Consider the following 11,416-nt stretch of genomic DNA (forward strand, 5'->3'; position numbering starts at 1 on the left):
AAGCCGAGCAGTGCAAAGTGGATAGAGATTGGACAAGTGAGACAATTGTATCCTCACTTAGTTGATGCTTGAAAACCAACTTTTGGTGGTCCAAAAGATTTTTCAGTGGGAAGGCCATGAACCAAATTAGATCCATGAAGAATAATCAAAGCACCATGACTGTATCAAATCAGGGCAAAACTTCGAATTCAAGAGCACAAAGCGATCAGGAAAACCTTTAAACAGTGGCAGTTGGCAGCCAACAAGGAACGATGAGGACCCTGGTCAAAGCACATTGACCGAGGCCCGTGGAGACCGCACAGGAGGCGAAACTAGCACCTGGGAAGCCTAGATCGGGAAAAGGAGGCAGTTTCTAATGCACGATTAGTGCTAATCACACATTGTTGGGAAAAACCCCTCGAGAAGGAGAGGCCTCGAGCGGTCGGTCACATGGAAGCTGAGAAAACTATGGGGAAAAGCGCTAAAGGCTAAAGGCGAGTCCCGCGCTCAAAAAATGGCGGTATTCATCGGGGGCACCATTGGGCAGTAAGCAGATTTAGAGAAAAACGAGCGATTCCACTCAGCGCCTAACGCATGGTTGGCGGAGGAGAGAGAAAACCGCTGCTCATCACAGGCTAATGGTCGAGCAAGTCAACCATGAAAAATGAGCGAATGACGTCGAATCTAGGGGCTCCAGATCTAATGGCTGAGAACGTGCCCAATGAAAGAACCAGATTTGAAAGGGGATTAAGCCAAGATATATAAGGATTTGAGGTCTGATTTGACCGCTGAGATGGTGGATGACTCATTCCACAGTTTACCTGGAAAACTGAACCGATGAGGAAGAGCTGGCATAGTTCGCAAGAGGACAAGTGGCCACTCCCTTGAGCCATTGATGATGATGCAGAAGATGGGGAATTCCAAGTGAACAATAGTAGGCGATCTGACGGAGGAAGGAAGAAAAATCGAGTAATCATGAGATCGATTGGTTTTTTAGCCATGAACAGAATAGAGAATGGATAAGTCGAAGAGAACGAAGACAGAGAACGAAGAGACAGTGAAGCAAAGAGCAGAAAGATAGAGAGCCGAGCTGCCCTGTAGCATAAGGCAGCATCGAGCCATCCCTGAGAGGATCTGTCGGGGAACTAAGCACCACATTGGGCTCCTTCCATTTAAGACCAGAGAGGTCAAGAGCTGGTAAGGAAAAGAGTCTGTGCACTCTAGTGTCTTGGGGAATCCAAGAACCACCCTGCCAAGCCATTTTGTTTCAGGAGACTCAGGTTGAGCTCCTCATTGTAATTCTCTCCTTTAAAGACACAATAAAAGAAGGCCACCACTGAAAGCTGGACCAGAGACATGGCCCTAGAGGATAGGGTGAACTCCTTATTAATTCTTGTGTTCTTGTATTTGCTTACTGTGTTTCTCTGCTGTTTTCTATTTTCGGTGTCTGTGTATTTTTCAATTTGATCGATCCATTGCCTAAAATAACATAGGCACACACCAGCACACGAGTCTGTAATACCTTCATTTAATAAATATTTAACTGAGATCACTCAAGGGTGATTTTTAGATCACCAACACAATCATCGTGACTCGTCTCGAGTCATTCTTCTGGTGCGGAAATCTTTGTGTGAAGTTATTCCAACTGTGTCTAGGCTGCGCGAAGGTCTGAAGCACATTGCTTTGTCATCCGCTGGATCTTCTCTATTTCTACTTCTGAATCATCTGCATTTGACTTGATTCTCTACTTTGATGTTGGCTTCTAGTACCTATGTCTATAGTCCCGCACCTTTGTCTGGCTTTTCAGGTCATGAAGACTGTGCTTTGGTCGGTTAGTTAGACAGTTGACCCACTCATGTAAGGCTTCAGGTAACTTCCATTTATTCTTCCTGGGAAGGATTCTCCATTAAGTTTGACTAGTTGGACTGCACCTTCATCTGTGACCTCTTTTACCACATATGGTCCCAACCAATGCATTCTAAATTTTCCAGGAAATGTTTTGAACTTGCTATCCTATAGCAACACTAAATTGTTTACCTTGAATGTGCGCAACTTGATATAGTGATCATGCCAAGTTTTCTCGCACTGTTTCTGCACTTGTTGATGGAATCCTGCCAGAAATCGTTCTTCCTCGATTTCATCCAATTGTGCAAGCCTCTCTTCCAAGGCTTCGTGTTCTGGCATGCCTGTAAGTGTTGTTATCCACAAACTGGGTACGATGTATTCCACTGGCATGACTGCTTCCATGCCATAGACTAACTCGAAAGGTGTCTGACTCGTCAACTTTTTGCACATGGTTCTGTATGCCCATAATATAGCAGGTATGTGTAGGTCCTAGTCGTTTTGTTGCACGTTAAATACTTTGGTTAGCGCAGTATCTAGAATTTTTTTGAATGCTTCTACTGTCCCATTAGGTTGTGGATGGTACGATGTACTTTTCTGATGATACACTTGGAATTCCTCGGTGAGTGTGCTGATGGTTTCATTCAAGAAGTGCATTCCACGGTCACTCATTAAAATATTCGGGCAACAAAACCATGCCAACACATTGTCGAACAAAATTTTTGCAGTTGTAGCGGCCGTGTAGTCCTTAACCGGCTGTGCTTCCTCCCATCGAGTTAGGTACTCTGTCGCAGTGATGATGTAGTGCTCACCCATATTTCTCTGAGGTTTGATTAGTCCCACAAAGTTGATTGCCCATTTTTTGAATGGCTGCAACGTCATCTATGGATTGAGTGGCATCTCATCCCTTCGTGATGGTTTCCTAGTCCTTTGACATATGTCGCAGGCCTGACAGTGTGCTTTCGAATCTTAATGTAGGGTTGGCCACCATAGCCTTGCGTGAAGAATCTTTTGTGCTATCACGCATCCTACATAGTGTCCTCCTATAGCCGCCCCATGTAGCTGCCCCATGTGCTTCTACGAGGATCTGTCCTCGTTCAAATTCAGGTACATATCTTCACAATATCTCATCATTTCCCATTTTGTAGAGGTGCCCCGTGATGATAGAAAAGTCCGCTGTGTGCACCACCAATTCCTTCTTCTACTGGACTGAATATTCCTTCGGCACAGTCCCTGTGGTTAAAAAATGGATTATATCTTCAAAGTGGTCGTCCATGACGCGTACTGCAAAGAGCTGTGCTTCAGGTAGTCCTTCTTCCAAACTTGTTGGCTCCTCGCCAGTCTTAATTCGTGATAAGTTATTTGGTCCTGCATTTAGGTGTCCTGGCTTTACGATGACCTCAAAGTAATATTCTTGAAATAGTAACAGCCATCGGTATATGCACCCCCCCAACACAGGATTTTTCACTAGGTATTCCAATGTGGAATGATCGGTATACATCTTGAAGTGCACACCAAGTAAATAGTGTCGGTATTTTTGGAGCGCGTATACCATTGCCAACCCTTCGTGCTGTGTAGTAGAGCAGTTCTTTTCGGTTTTGGATAGCTGCCAACTCGCGAATACGATCAGGTGATCCATGCTTTCTGCACCTTCCTGCATAAGTAAAACTCCCTGCGCAATACACAATGCATCAACATGTACATGACATTTTACGTCCCATTTTGGGAAGACCAGGATGGGAGCGGATGCCATTTTCTCCTTAAGAACATCCAAAATTTTCCCACAATCATCATTCCAACAATATGTAGCATCCTTTTTCAATAATTTTTCCATTGGCGCTGTTATTTGTGCATAGCTCTTGATAAATTTGCGATAGTAACCAGTGTGCCCCAAAGTAGCGCGTAGTTGTTTGACACTTCGTGGCGCTTACAGATTGAGAATAACAACAATCTTCACAGGGTCCACCATCAGGCCTTGTTTACAGACCACATGGCCAAGCATATTTCCAAAGGGGATGAGGAAGGTGCACTTCTTGAGATTCAGTGCGATCTGGTGTCATCGGCAAGTATCCAACATCAAATGTAAGCTTGCTATATGGTGTTTAACTAACCCAAATACAGTCCAATCATCTAGATAGACCTCCAAGAAATTGTGGATGTATTCCTTAAACGCGGCCACCACTATGCACGAAAATATCGTTGGCGCATTCTTCAGTCCAAAGGGCATAATGATGTATTAAAAACATCCCCATTTGGTTGCGAAGGTTGTCTTAGTCCTATCTTCCAGCGCAATCTTGATCTGATGGTACCCTGAGAAGTCATCTGTGAATGAGTAAGCTTCTTAGCTGCCAACATTCTCCAATACTTCTTCTGTGAATGGTGTCGGGAATGGATCATGAACACAGGTGTCGTTAAGCTTCCTAAGGTCCACACATATTATAATTTCGCCCTTTTGTTTTTTTTTCTTGTACTACCATAGGACTCACCCAGTCGGATTCTTCCACTGGTTCAATAATTCCGGCTATGAGCATTTTGTCTAATTCGTCGCAGACCTTTTCTTTATAATTTGGATTCAAATAGGAAGGTCACTACTTAATTGGCTTCGCGTCTGGTTTCAAGGTGATCTTCATCATCCCTAGGTCACCAATGATCCCCTTTAATTCTGTGACTTTGGTCGGGAACAAATATTAACATTCGCGGAGTAACTCAGCGACCTTATCTACCATAGCATCAGCCCAATAGTCCCCAAGCATCGCGTACTTCGACTCCACGTCTATGCCAATGTTTACCTGCTTTGCTTTTAACGGTGTAGTGATGTTGGGATCCTCAATTGATGGTCCTCGAACTTTTCGATAACCTTCAGTTTCTAAAATATTAATATTTCAGGGGTCTTCATCATTCTCCTCTACTTGCATATTATAACATTCTAAGGCATTGCTTAACTGGGTTTCCCATGCTGGTTGAAGTACTTGCAGTGGTTCTTGTGGTATTTTGAAGATGGTGGCTTTTACTGCTTGCAGCGCAGCGTCAACAGTATCTGACCATCGGTCTTCAAATGTGAATGTTAACAAAAATCCCCCGCACAAGACATCCCATTCGCCCGTACCATGTCGGAGTTCCATCTCATTATACCAATTCATGGGTATGATATCCAGGGTATGGTAGAATAAATGTACCCATTCAGGCTGTGGTTCTTCCCATAGGCCTTGGTCCATTTCGCAAGGTGTGTGCATGGGTCATCTTGTCCATCGTATTTATCTTCTATCCGTAGTTGCGGTTTCCCAAATCATAGGTGCATCATCCTTTTACATCCGTGCCAGTTCTCAAAATTTCCTTGATGTGCTCCCCACCATCACGCAGGTGTTCTGTGCAGTTCCCACTTCATTGCATCGAACCGCTATTGTTCCAGTACTATGCTTTCAAACTTGCTCAAGAATTCATCCACCGCTATCAATCCATCCAGCTCTCAGACTTGGGTTGTTACGCAACGCAGTGATCTAATCATCATGTTGCAATTCAGTGTTGTCACTTAGTTCAATCGATTGTGCCAGTGTTCATCTTCTTCATCTGAATCCGTGGTGCAAGAAATCACACACTCCCACGACATCCTTCCGACTGCAGTCAGATTCACCCAATCCTGGTCTCATGTCGTTATCTGGTAAATACAATCCAGCTCATCGTCGCTTTCATCTTCACACACTGGTTCAGTGTAGCGCACTCCTTTGGCTGGGTCTAGTGGGGCTACTATGCGTAAGGACTTTTTCTCGAATATCATATTCTACTACTTTAGGTTGATGACTCCATTCATATCAGTGCCCAGTCTATTCCTAACAATGCGAGATAGGGATTGTTGTCATCGAAAATCTCTATTACTTCAAAGTCCGTCTGTGTGCTTGCGCCTTCGATATCAATTGTTACCCCTTGCAACCTCCCCATGGGAAAAATCTTCTGTTGGCTCACCATTCGTAATTGAATAGGGTACCACTGTAGCGCGAGCCTGCCCATACGTTCCCACGTCTACTTCAGTAATACATTCGCATCCGAACCCAGGTCTAGGATTACTTGATCCATTTCATACTTGCCAATCTACACCGTCAATCTCATTTCCCTCCTGGTGCACAAAGCATGCTTTCCTAGTTTCCGGACTATGCGCGATTCCCTTGACCCTACGCACCTGGTGATCAACTCCTGTAGGCACTTAACTACCTTATTATCATGCAAAAGTTTCATGCATGCCTCCAAAAAGGTAGTAAGCATAGAAGGATCCATCGCTGGCTCTGGTTGATCCTTACTACCTGAAGTAGAGGCCTCCGCGAAGCTCTTCTTAGCTTCCATGAACGTCTCCTTTGCGCATTCTAAGTCAAACTTAGATTCCTTTGTAGGAGCCTTGCGAACCCATGTATCTTCCTCGGGCTTCTTCCCCTTATCCTCCCCTGTGGTCGTGCCGCTTCTGAGCATCATGTTCACATTTGAGTCTTCTTCACGTGGTTCAGACCTCATCATTTGGATATTTTGAGTCAGAGGAGGCTGGAGTACCCCTTTCTCATGCATCTGTGCGATCAACATAGGATAATCTATCATTTCATGATCAAACTGAGCATAGTATGAACATGATGTTCTTGTTGGGTTGGTACAATCATGGACGTAGTGCCCTGGTCCTTCACAATTGTAACAAATTAACTGTCCATGGCCCCTTCCTAGTCCCATTCCCCCTCATCCTCAACCTCACCCCTGAAAGCTAGAGCACACCATCCCCACCATTGGGTCTAGGACTCGCGTTTCTATCTACATTCTATAGGTTGGGGTCTGATCCATCATTAACTCGTAGCTATGACAAGTATGCTCGTCATGGCCTACTGACCTGTAGAAATTACAAAACAACTGCTAGGGAGTCTGTGTATACTTCTGCAACAACTAACAATTATCCGTCTTGTGTTTTCCTCCTATCTGACAGATTGCGCACCATAACATGGGTGTCGCACTTGGCCCTGCCTGTGCCTCTAGTCTCAATGGCATTGGTCCCCCTCCTACCAAGTATTCGTGAATACTGGACAGTGGTCTTTGTCATGGCCCTAGCATTTTCATTTTACGCACCATACTTTCTCGCGCGCCTGCGACCACGATGCCCTATCCTGCTTCAAGCTCTGCATTACCAGGCAGAGATTCTCTAGTTGCACATGGATTTGTTGAACTCCCAGCCTCAAATCTTGTATCGGTGTCTCATGCAACCTCATTGCCATTTCCAACACTTCGGCATGGGTAGAAAGTTTCTTTTGTGATAGCGATGTCCCAGGTGCGGTGTCAGAGATGCCACAAACCATGCACGATGTTGTGCATCTGTGAGTGTCATATTAGCCTCACAGATCATACTCTTCAGTCACTGATCCAGATCCCAAGGGGTATCACCTGGAAGCATCGTGATCTATTTAAACCCAATGATTGACTGTGTCTTTGATTTCGGCCGACTAAATTCTCTGTTCAACTTATTCTGGCTCTGCTATCCCTGCATTTGGGTGGTCATTAGAGTGCTTTATTTACCATGTCAACGAGCGATCCTGCAACGCGCTCACCAATGTATCCTTCTTAATGTTGTCGTTCATGACCCCTTGCACTTCCCACACTTCTCTTACCACAAACCAGAACTGGTCTGGATCCTCATTCCCTACTCCTCTGAATACGAGTAGCTTGATCGCCCTTGCCATGCTAAACTGCGGGGTTGGTGGAGGTGGAGTGGGTGGAGATGGAGGTGAAGGAGGTGAAGTGGGTGGTGGCATGGGTGGAGGTGGTAACTATGGAATGTGCTATCTTATCAAACTGACTACAATTCTTGGAGAGACCCGAGCGAGCTCCTCCTCGCTCTCTCGCGAAGGTGAAATTAAGGGACTGTTTTCTAATTCCCCACTACCCTTGTATATTTTCTGCTCCGCGTCATTTCAAACATTAATGTATTCGCATAACTCGATTTTCACATAATAGCATCTTAATCTAGGTATTCATAGCTTTAATGTACTTACCTCGCGGTCCCTTGATAAAACTTCTTTCTACTTTACTGTAGCTCACGGTCGTGTCTACCGCAAACTCAGTGATAAATCCCCCTATTATCCGTTCAAGCCAATGGTCCACAGCTCGCACGATTTTATCTTCTGATGCCTCTAGTATGTGCACTAATTCTGGAGTCCACACTATCGGTTGGTCGAGTTTGCATCTCCCCTGGCTATTGGCTAACCTTGCAATCCACTCATACAGTTCAGAAGGAAAGGATGCGAATAAGATCCCGTGGATTTTTGTATACACGTAGTGATCCAGCCACCTTTTCTCGGATACCTGCGGAGTTCTATTTTCCTGTGTCACAAACTCATGAATCTTCTTGTCCAACCACTCTTCAATTTCCTTCTTTGTTGGGTTCCAGTGGCACGACATCAGACATCCCTTAGGGAGATCGCAATCTCGGCAACGGAACCATTTGTTGGCTACGTGGGGCCTAACCCAGGTTCAACAGTGAGTTTAGCTAAGCAAATCCTAGTACTCCTGGCCCTTTCGGTAACAGTCTGCGAAGCGTGGGCAGAGGTCTCACACGAAGTAGTATGGGAGAGTGCTGGAACCAAGTTTTCACACCCTAGGGATGTCTTGAGAAGGGTTCTAGAGGTTCGCGATCCTAATCTACGCGCTGCATTGCTCCATGCATCTTTCTATTCTTCGCAACCTATGCACCCTTGGTGAATACCGTGTTATTCCAATCTGATCCTTATTGTGCTATTATATTAATGCTTAGTTTGTGTGGGCCCAATATTCTTATTACTTGTTCAACTTTCAGATTATTGCACGTACTCACAAACAATATAATGCATAAAGATAACCAGAACATGGAAATATAGATCTACAAAAAGACGCACAATATTCTGAATCAATCTTATCTTTATTAATACTCAAGCTCAATTACAGACCCGACTCTGCCCTGCACACTCAGTTGCAGGGGTCTGCACACTCAGCTGCGGACTCTACTAGGCCTCTGCACACTCAGCTGTAGAGCCTCTACCTATCACTACGACCCAATACCTTCAGATCCACTTCTAACTTCTAACCATGCCTTTGCATCTGTCTATTACTTGTCAAAAACTAAGACTCCCTTTACACTTAGAGCCTCGCTCTATTTATAAAATCCCATGGTCCGTGGACCATGGGTAGGCCGACACACTTTACATTAAATTACATTATCTTAGGGTGGACAACCCTAGACTCTTACGCTCCGCGCCTGTAGTTCACGGGGTCTTTACCTTACACTTGAACAAAATTCAGGCTTCAAGCCCCAAAAACATGCTATGGGGGGATCCGCTGCCCAACAACCTTGACTAGTGCATAAGCCTTTTTCTCAAAGATAACATACTTAATCTCAACGTCCCTTAGGGCTTGGTTGAAAAAGGAAATGGGCTATTCGTAACCATCTTTATTTTTTTGTAATAGTACAATAGTAATGGTATGTGGAGAGGGAAAAGAAAAGATGTAGAAGGGCACTGAATAATCGGGGCTGACTAGCACTGGGGCCTCAGCCAAAGCTTCTTTGATCCTAGTGAAAGAATCATGAGGGGCGGAGCTCCACTTAACTTTGTTCTCCTTCTTGAGCATATCTGTGATACCTTTAACTATCTCAACATAGTTGGGCACGAATCGCCTTAAGAAATTTATCCTCCCCAAAAAGGCTTGGACTTATTTCTTTTTTTCTGGGCAAGGGAATGAGTTTTATGGCTTTGACTCATTCATGATCAATCTTTACTCCTTCCTGTGCTACTATGTGCTTAAGCATCTTCCCCTCACTCAGGGTGAACTAATACTTCTTTGGATTCAGAGAGAGGCCATACCTTCTGCACTTCTTGAAAACAAGATTTAAATGGAGGATATGCTCTTAATCAATCTTAGAAAAGACTGTGATGTCTTCTAAGTATACTACCACAAATTTATCTTGCTCACCCACAAAAGCTATGTCCATAGCTCCCTGGAATGTGGCTCTTGAATTTATCAACCCAAAAGGAATGTAGGCATACATGAAGGTCCCCCACAGGGTGGTGAAAGCAGTCTTTTTTTGGTCCTGTGGGTGGACCACCACTTGGTTAAATCCTAAGAATCCATCCATCATGGACATTCTGGCCACACCCACTACCTTCTGCAATATATTATCCATCTTGGGCATAGGGTAGTTTTCCTTTAGGGATGCCCTGTTTAAATTTCAGAAGTCCACGCACAACCTTATGTCTCCATTCTTCTTTTGGATAGGGACCAAATTAGCGACCCACTCAGAGTATCTTAAAGGAACTATGATTTTGGCCTGCAACAACTTCCTTACCTTCTTTTTAATGGATGGGAGTAAGAGTGGATTTATTTGTCTGAGTTTATGTTTACATGGCTTTATCCCACTCTTTAGAGGAATCTTATGTTGAATAATATTTGTATCAAATGATTTCAAATCATCATAAGACCAAGCAAAGACATCTTTGTAAGTTTTGAACATATCTAACTACCTATTTCTATATTGCAAGGGAACTCCTTTGGACAACCTGATCATCTGGGGTTCCTCCTCTGATCCGATGTTGCAGTCTTTAACTTGCTCATCCTTCTCTGGGGCCATTTGTTTGGACGCTATGTCATCTTTATTGAAAAGTCTTTCTAATGGAACAAGTCCACAAGGGATGGTGTTCCCTTTCAGTTGCAAAATTTATTGCCCAACCATTGTGTCTTTCCACGGAGTGGCTTCTTGTTTCGCTTCTTATTCTTCTTGATCGATGGTAGATTGGGAAAAATCCCCAAAAAATTATATGAATATTTTTACTTTCTTGTCATCTTCGAATACTTGCCAACGTTTAACATTATCAGGTATTGAAGGCCTGTGTCTGACTTCTATTTCATATCTAAGGAGTGGATTTTGTGGGGGCCTAAAAGTGCTTGCAGCTACCACAAGAGAGTTAGCCATCCTATTTTCATCCCTGGGCGGAAACTGGATGTTAAAGGACAGGAAGAAATTTTCAATTAAGTCCCACACTTCATTTCGGTACGTCCTCAGCCTAGGGTGTTTGGCTTGGCATTGGTCTCAGATTTTCTTCACGAGCTTAGAATCTCCATAAACCAATAGGCATTCAATGTTCATATTTCTTGTCATTTGTAACCCCAGGGGCAATGCTTCATACTTCACTACATTGCTGGTCACCTCAAATTCAAGCTTGAAAGAGAGGGGTATCATGCTACTTTTTGGAGATACCAACAATATTCCAGCTCCGTTTCCATCTTATGAGTTTTCTCCATAGAAGTATATAACTTCCATACTTCAGTTTCATTTAAATGCTGGTATTTTAAATTCCTTGTCAATTGTACTGATGCTTCTTCTAAGAGGTTCTCATCCTCTTCTAAGAATAAGCAGGATATGTCACGGTCTTTCCCATGCACTCCGGAGTTCTCTGAGCCTTTAGTTGGGGTCACGGTTTTGACAAACCGAGATTCTCTGTACAACCTTATTTACTCACCTCCAAAAGTTGGAATGGTGGCATAAGTAAGATCTATCTTGATAGAGGCACCCACCTTGGAACCCCAAGATCTGGATAAGAGAATT

Source organism: Pinus tabuliformis, chromosome X (assembly GCF_031772625.1).
Source record: "Pinus tabuliformis cultivar Carrire ecotype Pingquan chromosome X, CPIR1, whole genome shotgun sequence".
Lineage (NCBI taxonomy): Eukaryota > Viridiplantae > Streptophyta > Pinopsida > Pinales > Pinaceae > Pinus > Pinus tabuliformis.